At 45.0% G+C, this 9,755-nt stretch overlaps 20 non-coding genes across 20 annotated transcripts; all 20 read right to left on the reverse strand.

The window, feature by feature from the left end:
- Positions 1-360: 360 nt before the first annotated feature.
- Positions 361-479, reverse strand: LOC134120682 (5S ribosomal RNA). Its single transcript, XR_009952225.1, has one exon. It is a non-coding gene; the product is annotated as a 5S ribosomal RNA (ribosomal RNA).
- A 339-nt stretch (positions 480-818) lies between these two features.
- On the reverse strand, positions 819-937 carry LOC134120683 (5S ribosomal RNA). Its single transcript, XR_009952226.1, has one exon. It is a non-coding gene; the product is annotated as a 5S ribosomal RNA (ribosomal RNA).
- Positions 938-1,332: 395 nt separating this feature from the next.
- Positions 1,333-1,451, reverse strand: LOC134120684 (5S ribosomal RNA). Its single transcript, XR_009952227.1, has one exon. It is a non-coding gene; the product is annotated as a 5S ribosomal RNA (ribosomal RNA).
- Positions 1,452-1,790: 339 nt separating this feature from the next.
- On the reverse strand, positions 1,791-1,909 carry LOC134120686 (5S ribosomal RNA). Its single transcript, XR_009952229.1, has one exon. It is a non-coding gene; the product is annotated as a 5S ribosomal RNA (ribosomal RNA).
- A 339-nt stretch (positions 1,910-2,248) lies between these two features.
- LOC134120687 (5S ribosomal RNA) lies at positions 2,249-2,367 on the reverse strand. Its single transcript, XR_009952230.1, has one exon. It is a non-coding gene; the product is annotated as a 5S ribosomal RNA (ribosomal RNA).
- Positions 2,368-2,762: 395 nt separating this feature from the next.
- LOC134120688 (5S ribosomal RNA) lies at positions 2,763-2,881 on the reverse strand. The gene has a single exon (XR_009952231.1). It is a non-coding gene; the product is annotated as a 5S ribosomal RNA (ribosomal RNA).
- A 339-nt stretch (positions 2,882-3,220) lies between these two features.
- LOC134120689 (5S ribosomal RNA) lies at positions 3,221-3,339 on the reverse strand. The gene has a single exon (XR_009952232.1). It is a non-coding gene; the product is annotated as a 5S ribosomal RNA (ribosomal RNA).
- A 395-nt stretch (positions 3,340-3,734) lies between these two features.
- Positions 3,735-3,853, reverse strand: LOC134120690 (5S ribosomal RNA). Its single transcript, XR_009952233.1, has one exon. It is a non-coding gene; the product is annotated as a 5S ribosomal RNA (ribosomal RNA).
- A 339-nt stretch (positions 3,854-4,192) lies between these two features.
- LOC134120691 (5S ribosomal RNA) lies at positions 4,193-4,311 on the reverse strand. The gene has a single exon (XR_009952234.1). It is a non-coding gene; the product is annotated as a 5S ribosomal RNA (ribosomal RNA).
- Positions 4,312-4,650: 339 nt separating this feature from the next.
- LOC134120692 (5S ribosomal RNA) lies at positions 4,651-4,769 on the reverse strand. The gene has a single exon (XR_009952235.1). It is a non-coding gene; the product is annotated as a 5S ribosomal RNA (ribosomal RNA).
- A 395-nt stretch (positions 4,770-5,164) lies between these two features.
- Positions 5,165-5,283, reverse strand: LOC134120693 (5S ribosomal RNA). The gene has a single exon (XR_009952236.1). It is a non-coding gene; the product is annotated as a 5S ribosomal RNA (ribosomal RNA).
- A 339-nt stretch (positions 5,284-5,622) lies between these two features.
- On the reverse strand, positions 5,623-5,741 carry LOC134120694 (5S ribosomal RNA). The gene has a single exon (XR_009952237.1). It is a non-coding gene; the product is annotated as a 5S ribosomal RNA (ribosomal RNA).
- Positions 5,742-6,136: 395 nt separating this feature from the next.
- LOC134120695 (5S ribosomal RNA) lies at positions 6,137-6,255 on the reverse strand. The gene has a single exon (XR_009952238.1). It is a non-coding gene; the product is annotated as a 5S ribosomal RNA (ribosomal RNA).
- A 339-nt stretch (positions 6,256-6,594) lies between these two features.
- LOC134120697 (5S ribosomal RNA) lies at positions 6,595-6,713 on the reverse strand. The gene has a single exon (XR_009952240.1). It is a non-coding gene; the product is annotated as a 5S ribosomal RNA (ribosomal RNA).
- Positions 6,714-7,108: 395 nt separating this feature from the next.
- Positions 7,109-7,227, reverse strand: LOC134120195 (5S ribosomal RNA). Its single transcript, XR_009951744.1, has one exon. It is a non-coding gene; the product is annotated as a 5S ribosomal RNA (ribosomal RNA).
- Positions 7,228-7,622: 395 nt separating this feature from the next.
- On the reverse strand, positions 7,623-7,741 carry LOC134120698 (5S ribosomal RNA). The gene has a single exon (XR_009952241.1). It is a non-coding gene; the product is annotated as a 5S ribosomal RNA (ribosomal RNA).
- Positions 7,742-8,080: 339 nt separating this feature from the next.
- Positions 8,081-8,199, reverse strand: LOC134120699 (5S ribosomal RNA). The gene has a single exon (XR_009952242.1). It is a non-coding gene; the product is annotated as a 5S ribosomal RNA (ribosomal RNA).
- A 339-nt stretch (positions 8,200-8,538) lies between these two features.
- LOC134120700 (5S ribosomal RNA) lies at positions 8,539-8,657 on the reverse strand. The gene has a single exon (XR_009952243.1). It is a non-coding gene; the product is annotated as a 5S ribosomal RNA (ribosomal RNA).
- A 395-nt stretch (positions 8,658-9,052) lies between these two features.
- Positions 9,053-9,171, reverse strand: LOC134120701 (5S ribosomal RNA). The gene has a single exon (XR_009952244.1). It is a non-coding gene; the product is annotated as a 5S ribosomal RNA (ribosomal RNA).
- Positions 9,172-9,510: 339 nt separating this feature from the next.
- LOC134120702 (5S ribosomal RNA) lies at positions 9,511-9,629 on the reverse strand. The gene has a single exon (XR_009952245.1). It is a non-coding gene; the product is annotated as a 5S ribosomal RNA (ribosomal RNA).
- Positions 9,630-9,755: the final 126 nt, after the last annotated feature.

Below are 9,755 nucleotides of genomic sequence, written 5' to 3' on the forward strand. Positions count from 1 at the left end.
TCAAAGATAATCAGAAGTTTCTTTTTCTAAAATTGAAGCAGTTCTTAGCATTGGCAAGAGAGGTTCCTAAAGCCTGAAGGTAACTTTACTTTTCTTCACTGGCAATTCTAACATGTTGGGTTAGCACCTGTATTTCAACGGCTAAATTACAAACAATAGTATGCCAATCGTAAATGTTGATCAACACTAATTTAGCAATCATGAAACGGAATCATTTTGGATAATATTGTCTAATTTCCTTTCATATCCAACGTTAAAACAACACTAAACATGCATCTCTTCAACAATGTGATATTCTTTTTGTAATTTGTAGGTGTACAATCTGCGGCGCTCGGCGGCTTTCGGAGAGAGAAGTGAAAAAGCTTACGGCACCTGGGATTCCCAGGCGGTCTTCCATCCAGGTACTAACCAGGCCCTGCTCTGCTTAGCTTCCGAGATCAGACGAGATCGGGCGGAACCAGAGAGGTATGGCCGTAAGCTGCTTTTTATCTTTTTCCTAATCCTTTATAATGCGTCAATGAATTATGACACGCCTGCCGTTGGCATCTTTGTGTGGGTTAAATAAGGGTATGCAAAGAAGGCTGTGACATCCCATGCCGAAAATTGGATGGACTAGAGAAGACCCGCCCAGGGGTCCCAGCCAATCGGTGAATGGCCATTGCAGTCCCCGCCACCTCAAATGGCCTGACGATGGTATGGACGTAAGCCACCTTTCATCTTCTTCCTATTGCATCTCTTCTACAATGTGACATTTTTTTTACAATTGTGTAGGTGTACAATCTACGGCGCTGGGCGGCTTTCAGAGAGAGAAGTGAAAAAGCTTACGGCACCTGGGATTCCCAGGCGGTCTTCCATCCAGGTACTAACCAGGCCCTGCTCTGCTTAGCTTCCGAGATCAGACGAGATCGGGCGGAACCAGAGAGGTATGGCCGTAAGCTGCTTTTCATCTTTTTCCTCATCCTTTAAAACGTGTCAAAGATAATCAGAAGTTTCTTTTTCTAAAATTGAAGCAGTTCTTAGCATTGGCAAGAGAGGTTCCTAAAGCCTGAAGGTAACTTTACTTTTCTTCACTGGCAATTCTAACATGTTGGGTTAGCACCTGTATTTCAACGGCTAAATTACAAACAATAGTATGCCAATCGTAAATGTTGATCAACACTAATTTAGCAATCATGAAACGGAATCATTTTGGATAATATTGTCTAATTTCCTTTCATATCCAACGTTAAAACAACACTAAACATGCATCTCTTCAACAATGTGATATTCTTTTTGTAATTTGTAGGTGTACAATCTGCGGGGCTCGGCGGCTTTCGGAGAGAGAAGTGAAAAAGCTTACGGCACCTGGGATTCCCAGGCGGTCTTCCATCCAGGTACTAACCAGGCCCTGCTCTGCTTAGCTTCCGAGATCAGACGAGATCGGGCGGAACCAGAGAGGTATGGCCGTAAGCTGCTTTTTATCTTTTTCCTAATCCTTTATAATGCGTCAATGAATTATGACACGCCTGCCGTTGGCATCTTTGTGTGGGTTAAATAAGGGTATGCAAAGAAGGCTGTGACATCCCATGCCGAAAATTGGATGGACTAGAGAAGACCCGCCCAGGGGTCCCAGCCAATCGGTGAATGGCCATTGCAGTCCCCGCCACCTCAAATGGCCTGACGATGGTATGGACGTAAGCCACCTTTCATCTTCTTCCTATTGCATCTCTTCTACAATGTGACATTTTTTTTACAATTGTGTAGGTGTACAATCTACGGCGCTGGGCGGCTTTCAGAGAGAGAAGTGAAAAAGCTTACGGCACCTGGGATTCCCAGGCGGTCTTCCATCCAGGTACTAACCAGGCCCTGCTCTGCTTAGCTTCCGAGATCAGACGAGATCGGGCGGAACCAGAGAGGTATGGCCGTAAGCTGCTTTTTATCTTTTTCCTAATCCTTTATAATGCGTCAATGAATCATGACACGCCTGCCGTTGGCATCTTTGTGTGGGTTAAATAAGGGTATGCAAAGAAGGCTGTGACATCCCATGCCGAAAATTGGATGGACTAGAGAAGACCCGCCCAGGGGTCCCAGCCAATCGGTGAATGGCCATTGCAGTCCCCGCCACCTCAAATGGCCTGACGATGGTATGGACGTAAGCCACCTTTCATCTTCTTCCTATTGCATCTCTTCTACAATGTGACATTTTTTTTACAATTGTGTAGGTGTACAATCTACGGCGCTGGGCGGCTTTCAGAGAGAGAAGTGAAAAAGCTTACGGCACCTGGGATTCCCAGGCGGTCTTCCATCCAGGTACTAACCAGGCCCTGCTCTGCTTAGCTTCCGAGATCAGACGAGATCGGGCGGAACCAGAGAGGTATGGCCGTAAGCTGCTTTTCATCTTTTTCCTAATCCTTTAAAACGTGTCAAAGATAATCAGAAGTTTCTTTTTCTAAAATTGAAGCAGTTCTTAGCATTGGCAAGAGAGGTTCCTAAAGCCTGAAGGTAACTTTACTTTTCTTCACTGGCAATTCTAACATGTTGGGTTAGCACCTGTATTTCAACGGCTAAATTACAAACAATAGTATGCCAATCGTAAATGTTGATCAACACTAATTTAGCAATCATGAAACGGAATCATTTTGGATAATATTGTCTAATTTCCTTTCATATCCAACGTTAAAACAACACTAAACATGCATCTCTTCAACAATGTGATATTCTTTTTGTAATTTGTAGGTGTACAATCTGCGGCGCTCGGCGGCTTTCGGAGAGAGAAGTGAAAAAGCTTACGGCACCTGGGATTCCCAGGCGGTCTTCCATCCAGGTACTAACCAGGCCCTGCTCTGCTTAGCTTCCGAGATCAGACGAGATCGGGCGGAACCAGAGAGGTATGGCCGTAAGCTGCTTTTTATCTTTTTCCTAATCCTTTATAATGCGTCAATGAATTATGACACGCCTGCCGTTGGCATCTTTGTGTGGGTTAAATAAGGGTATGCAAAGAAGGCTGTGACATCCCATGCCGAAAATTGGATGGACTAGAGAAGACCCGCCCAGGGGTCCCAGCCAATCGGTGAATGGCCATTGCAGTCCCCGCCACCTCAAATGGCCTGACGATGGTATGGACGTAAGCCACCTTTCATCTTCTTCCTATTGCATCTCTTCTACAATGTGACATTTTTTTTACAATTGTGTAGGTGTACAATCTACGGCGCTGGGCGGCTTTCAGAGAGAGAAGTGAAAAAGCTTACGGCACCTGGGATTCCCAGGCGGTCTTCCATCCAGGTACTAACCAGGCCCTGCTCTGCTTAGCTTCCGAGATCAGACGAGATCGGGCGGAACCAGAGAGGTATGGCCGTAAGCTGCTTTTCATCTTTTTCCTAATCCTTTAAAACGTGTCAAAGATAATCAGAAGTTTCTTTTTCTAAAATTGAAGCAGTTCTTAGCATTGGCAAGAGAGGTTCCTAAAGCCTGAAGGTAACTTTACTTTTCTTCACTGGCAATTCTAACATGTTGGGTTAGCACCTGTATTTCAACGGCTAAATTACAAACAATAGTATGCCAATCGTAAATGTTGATCAACACTAATTTAGCAATCATGAAACGGAATCATTTTGGATAATATTGTCTAATTTCCTTTCATATCCAACGTTAAAACAACACTAAACATGCATCTCTTCAACAATGTGATATTCTTTTTGTAATTTGTAGGTGTACAATCTGCGGCGCTCGGCGGCTTTCGGAGAGAGAAGTGAAAAAGCTTACGGCACCTGGGATTCCCAGGCGGTCTTCCATCCAGGTACTAACCAGGCCCTGCTCTGCTTAGCTTCCGAGATCAGACGAGATCGGGCGGAACCAGAGAGGTATGGCCGTAAGCTGCTTTTTATCTTTTTCCTAATCCTTTATAATGCGTCAATGAATTATGACACGCCTGCCGTTGGCATCTTTGTGTGGGTTAAATAAGGGTATGCAAAGAAGGCTGTGACATCCCATGCCAAAAATTGGATGGACTAGAGAAGACCCGCCCAGGGGTCCCAGCCAATCGGTGAATGGCCATTGCAGTCCCCGCCACCTCAAATGGCCTGACGATGGTATGGACGTAAGCCACCTTTCATCTTCTTCCTATTGCATCTCTTCTACAATGTGACATTTTTTTTACAATTGTGTAGGTGTACAATCTACGGCGCTGGGCGGCTTTCAGAGAGAGAAGTGAAAAAGCTTACGGCACCTGGGATTCCCAGGCGGTCTTCCATCCAGGTACTAACCAGGCCCTGCTCTGCTTAGCTTCCGAGATCAGACGAGATCGGGCGGAACCAGAGAGGTATGGCCGTAAGCTGCTTTTTATCTTTTTCCTAATCCTTTATAATGCGTCAATGAATCATGACACGCCTGCCGTTGGCATCTTTGTGTGGGTTAAATAAGGGTATGCAAAGAAGGCTGTGACATCCCATGCCGAAAATTGGATGGACTAGAGAAGACCCGCCCAGGGGTCCCAGCCAATCGGTGAATGGCCATTGCAGTCCCCGCCACCTCAAATGGCCTGACGATGGTATGGACGTAAGCCACCTTTCATCTTCTTCCTATTGCATCTCTTCTACAATGTGACATTTTTTTTACAATTGTGTAGGTGTACAATCTACGGCGCTGGGCGGCTTTCAGAGAGAGAAGTGAAAAAGCTTACGGCACCTGGGATTCCCAGGCGGTCTTCCATCCAGGTACTAACCAGGCCCTGCTCTGCTTAGCTTCCGAGATCAGACGAGATCGGGCGGAACCAGAGAGGTATGGCCGTAAGCTGCTTTTCATCTTTTTCCTAATCCTTTAAAACGTGTCAAAGATAATCAGAAGTTTCTTTTTCTAAAATTGAAGCAGTTCTTAGCATTGGCAAGAGAGGTTCCTAAAGCCTGAAGGTAACTTTACTTTTCTTCACTGGCAATTCTAACATGTTGGGTTAGCACCTGTATTTCAACGGCTAAATTACAAACAATAGTATGCCAATCGTAAATGTTGATCAACACTAATTTAGCAATCATGAAACGGAATCATTTTGGATAATATTGTCTAATTTCCTTTCATATCCAACGTTAAAACAACACTAAACATGCATCTCTTCAACAATGTGATATTCTTTTTGTAATTTGTAGGTGTACAATCTGCGGCGCTCGGCGGCTTTCGGAGAGAGAAGTGAAAAAGCTTACGGCACCTGGGATTCCCAGGCGGTCTTCCATCCAGGTACTAACCAGGCCCTGCTCTGCTTAGCTTCCGAGATCAGACGAGATCGGGCGGAACCAGAGAGGTATGGCCGTAAGCTGCTTTTTATCTTTTTCCTAATCCTTTATAATGCGTCAATGAATTATGACACGCCTGCCGTTGGCATCTTTGTGTGGGTTAAATAAGGGTATGCAAAGAAGGCTGTGACATCCCATGCCGAAAATTGGATGGACTAGAGAAGACCCGCCCAGGGGTCCCAGCCAATCGGTGAATGGCCATTGCAGTCCCCGCCACCTCAAATGGCCTGACGATGGTATGGACGTAAGCCACCTTTCATCTTCTTCCTATTGCATCTCTTCTACAATGTGACATTTTTTTTACAATTGTGTAGGTGTACAATCTACGGCGCTGGGCGGCTTTCAGAGAGAGAAGTGAAAAAGCTTACGGCACCTGGGATTCCCAGGCGGTCTTCCATCCAGGTACTAACCAGGCCCTGCTCTGCTTAGCTTCCGAGATCAGACGAGATCGGGCGGAACCAGAGAGGTATGGCCGTAAGCTGCTTTTCATCTTTTTCCTAATCCTTTAAAACGTGTCAAAGATAATCAGAAGTTTCTTTTTCTAAAATTGAAGCAGTTCTTAGCATTGGCAAGAGAGGTTCCTAAAGCCTGAAGGTAACTTTACTTTTCTTCACTGGCAATTCTAACATGTTGGGTTAGCACCTGTATTTCAACGGCTAAATTACAAACAATAGTATGCCAATCGTAAATGTTGATCAACACTAATTTAGCAATCATGAAACGGAATCATTTTGGATAATATTGTCTAATTTCCTTTCATATCCAACGTTAAAACAACACTAAACATGCATCTCTTCAACAATGTGATATTCTTTTTGTAATTTGTAGGTGTACAATCTGCGGCGCTCGGCGGCTTTCGGAGAGAGAAGTGAAAAAGCTTACGGCACCTGGGATTCCCAGGCGGTCTTCCATCCAGGTACTAACCAGGCCCTGCTCTGCTTAGCTTCCGAGATCAGACGAGATCGGGCGGAACCAGAGAGGTATGGCCGTAAGCTGCTTTTTATCTTTTTCCTAATCCTTTATAATGCGTCAATGAATTATGACACGCCTGCCGTTGGCATCTTTGTGTGGGTTAAATAAGGGTATGCAAAGAAGGCTGTGACATCCCATGCCGAAAATTGGATGGACTAGAGAAGACCCGCCCAGGGGTCCCAGCCAATCGGTGAATGGCCATTGCAGTCCCCGCCACCTCAAATGGCCTGACGATGGTATGGACGTAAGCCACCTTTCATCTTCTTCCTATTGCATCTCTTCTACAATGTGACATTTTTTTTACAATTGTGTAGGTGTACAATCTACGGCGCTGGGCGGCTTTCAGAGAGAGAAGTGAAAAAGCTTACGGCACCTGGGATTCCCAGGCGGTCTTCCATCCAGGTACTAACCAGGCCCTGCTCTGCTTAGCTTCCGAGATCAGACGAGATCGGGCGGAACCAGAGAGGTATGGCCGTAAGCTGCTTTTCATCTTTTTCCTAATCCTTTAAAACGTGTCAAAGATAATCAGAAGTTTCTTTTTCTAAAATTGAAGCAGTTCTTAGCATTGGCAAGAGAGGTTCCTAAAGCCTGAAGGTAACTTTACTTTTCTTCACTGGCAATTCTAACATGTTGGGTTAGCACCTGTATTTCAACGGCTAAATTACAAACAATAGTATGCCAATCGTAAATGTTGATCAACACTAATTTAGCAATCATGAAACGGAATCATTTTGGATATTATTGTCTAATTTCCTTTCATATCCAACGTTAAAACAACACTAAACATGCATCTCTTCAACAATGTGATATTCTTTTTGTAATTTGTAGGTGTACAATCTGCGGCGCTCGGCGGCTTTCGGAGAGAGAAGTGAAAAAGCTTACGGCACCTGGGATTCCCAGGCGGTCTTCCATCCAGGTACTAACCAGGCCCTGCTCTGCTTAGCTTCCGAGATCAGACGAGATCGGGGGGAACCAGAGAGGTATGGCCGTAAGCTGCTTTTCATCTTTTTCCTAATCCTTTAAAACGTGTCAAAGATAATCAGAAGTTTCTTTTTCTAAAATTGAAGCAGTTCTTAGCATTGGCAAGAGAGGTTCCTAAAGCCTGAAGGTAACTTTACTTTTCTTCACTGGCAATTCTAACATGTTGGGTTAGCACCTGTATTTCAACGGCTAAATTACAAACAATAGTATGCCAATCGTAAATGTTGATCAACACTAATTTAGCAATCATGAAACGGAATCATTTTGGATAATATTGTCTAATTTCCTTTCATATCCAACGTTAAAACAACACTAAACATGCATCTCTTCAACAATGTGATATTCTTTTTGTAATTTGTAGGTGTACAATCTGCGGCGCTCGGCGGCTTTCGGAGAGAGAAGTGAAAAAGCTTACGGCACCTGGGATTCCCAGGCGGTCTTCCATCCAGGTACTAACCAGGCCCTGCTCTGCTTAGCTTCCGAGATCAGACGAGATCGGGCGGAACCAGAGAGGTATGGCCGTAAGCTGCTTTTTATCTTTTTCCTAATCCTTTATAATGCGTCAATGAATTATGACACGCCTGCCGTTGGCATCTTTGTGTGGGTTAAATAAGGGTATGCAAAGAAGGCTGTGACATCCCATGCCGAAAATTGGATGGACTAGAGAAGACCCGCCCAGGGGTCCCAGCCAATCGGTGAATGGCCATTGCAGTCCCCGCCACCTCAAATGGCCTGACGATGGTATGGACGTAAGCCACCTTTCATCTTCTTCCTATTGCATCTCTTCTACAATGTGACATTTTTTTTACAATTGTGTAGGTGTACAATCTACGGCGCTGGGCGGCTTTCAGAGAGAGAAGTGAAAAAGCTTACGGCACCTGGGATTCCCAGGCGGTCTTCCATCCAGGTACTAACCAGGCCCTGCTCTGCTTAGCTTCCGAGATCAGACGAGATCGGGCGGAACCAGAGAGGTATGGCCGTAAGCTGCTTTTTATCTTTTTCCTAATCCTTTATAATGCGTCAATGAATCATGACACGCCTGCCGTTGGCATCTTTGTGTGGGTTAAATAAGGGTATGCAAAGAAGGCTGTGACATCCCATGCCGAAAATTGGATGGACTAGAGAAGACCCGCCCAGGGGTCCCAGCCAATCGGTGAATGGCCATTGCAGTCCCCGCCACCTCAAATGGCCTGACGATGGTATGGACGTAAGCCACCTTTCATCTTCTTCCTATTGCATCTCTTCTACAATGTGACATTTTTTTTACAATTGTGTAGGTGTACAATCTACGGCGCTGGGCGGCTTTCAGAGAGAGAAGTGAAAAAGCTTACGGCACCTGGGATTCCCAGGCGGTCTTCCATCCAGGTACTAACCAGGCCCTGCTCTGCTTAGCTTCCGAGATCAGACGAGATCGGGCGGAACCAGAGAGGTATGGCCGTAAGCTGCTTTTCATCTTTTTCCTAATCCTTTAAAACGTGTCAAAGATAATCAGAAGTTTCTTTTTCTAAAATTGAAGCAGTTCTTAGCATTGGCAAGAGAGGTTCCTAAAGCCTGAAGGTAACTTTACTTTTCTTCACTGGCAATTCTAACATGTTGGGTTAGCACCTGTATTTCAACGGCTAAATTACAAACAATAGTATGCCAATCGTAAATGTTGATCAACACTAATTTAGCAATCATGAAACGGAATCATTTTGGATAATATTGTCTAATTTCCTTTCATATCCAACGTTAAAACAACACTAAACATGCATCTCTTCAACAATGTGATATTCTTTTTGTAATTTGTAGGTGTACAATCTGCGGCGCTCGGCGGCTTTCGGAGAGAGAAGTGAAAAAGCTTACGGCACCTGGGATTCCCAGGCGGTCTTCCATCCAGGTACTAACCAGGCCCTGCTCTGCTTAGCTTCCGAGATCAGACGAGATCGGGCGGAACCAGAGAGGTATGGCCGTAAGCTGCTTTTTATCTTTTTCCTAATCCTTTATAATGCGTCAATGAATTATGACACGCCTGCCGTTGGCATCTTTGTGTGGGTTAAATAAGGGTATGCAAAGAAGGCTGTGACATCCCATGCCGAAAATTGGATGGACTAGAGAAGACCCGCCCAGGGGTCCCAGCCAATCGGTGAATGGCCATTGCAGTCCCCGCCACCTCAAATGGCCTGACGATGGTATGGACGTAAGCCACCTTTCATCTTCTTCCTATTGCATCTCTTCTACAATGTGACATTTTTTTTACAATTGTGTAGGTGTACAATCTACGGCGCTGGGCGGCTTTCAGAGAGAGAAGTGAAAAAGCTTACGGCACCTGGGATTCCCAGGCGGTCTTCCATCCAGGTACTAACCAGGCCCTGCTCTGCTTAGCTTCCGAGATCAGACGAGATCGGGCGGAACCAGAGAGGTATGGCCGTAAGCTGCTTTTCATCTTTTTCCTAATCCTTTAAAACGTGTCAAAGATAATCAGAAGTTTCTTTTTCTAAAATTGAAGCAGTTCTTAGCATTGGCAAGAGAGGTTCCTAAAGCCTGAAGGTAACTTTACTT

This window comes from Pungitius pungitius, unplaced genomic scaffold, assembly GCF_949316345.1.
Source record: "Pungitius pungitius unplaced genomic scaffold, fPunPun2.1 scaffold_26, whole genome shotgun sequence".
Taxonomy (NCBI): domain Eukaryota; kingdom Metazoa; phylum Chordata; class Actinopteri; order Perciformes; family Gasterosteidae; genus Pungitius; species Pungitius pungitius.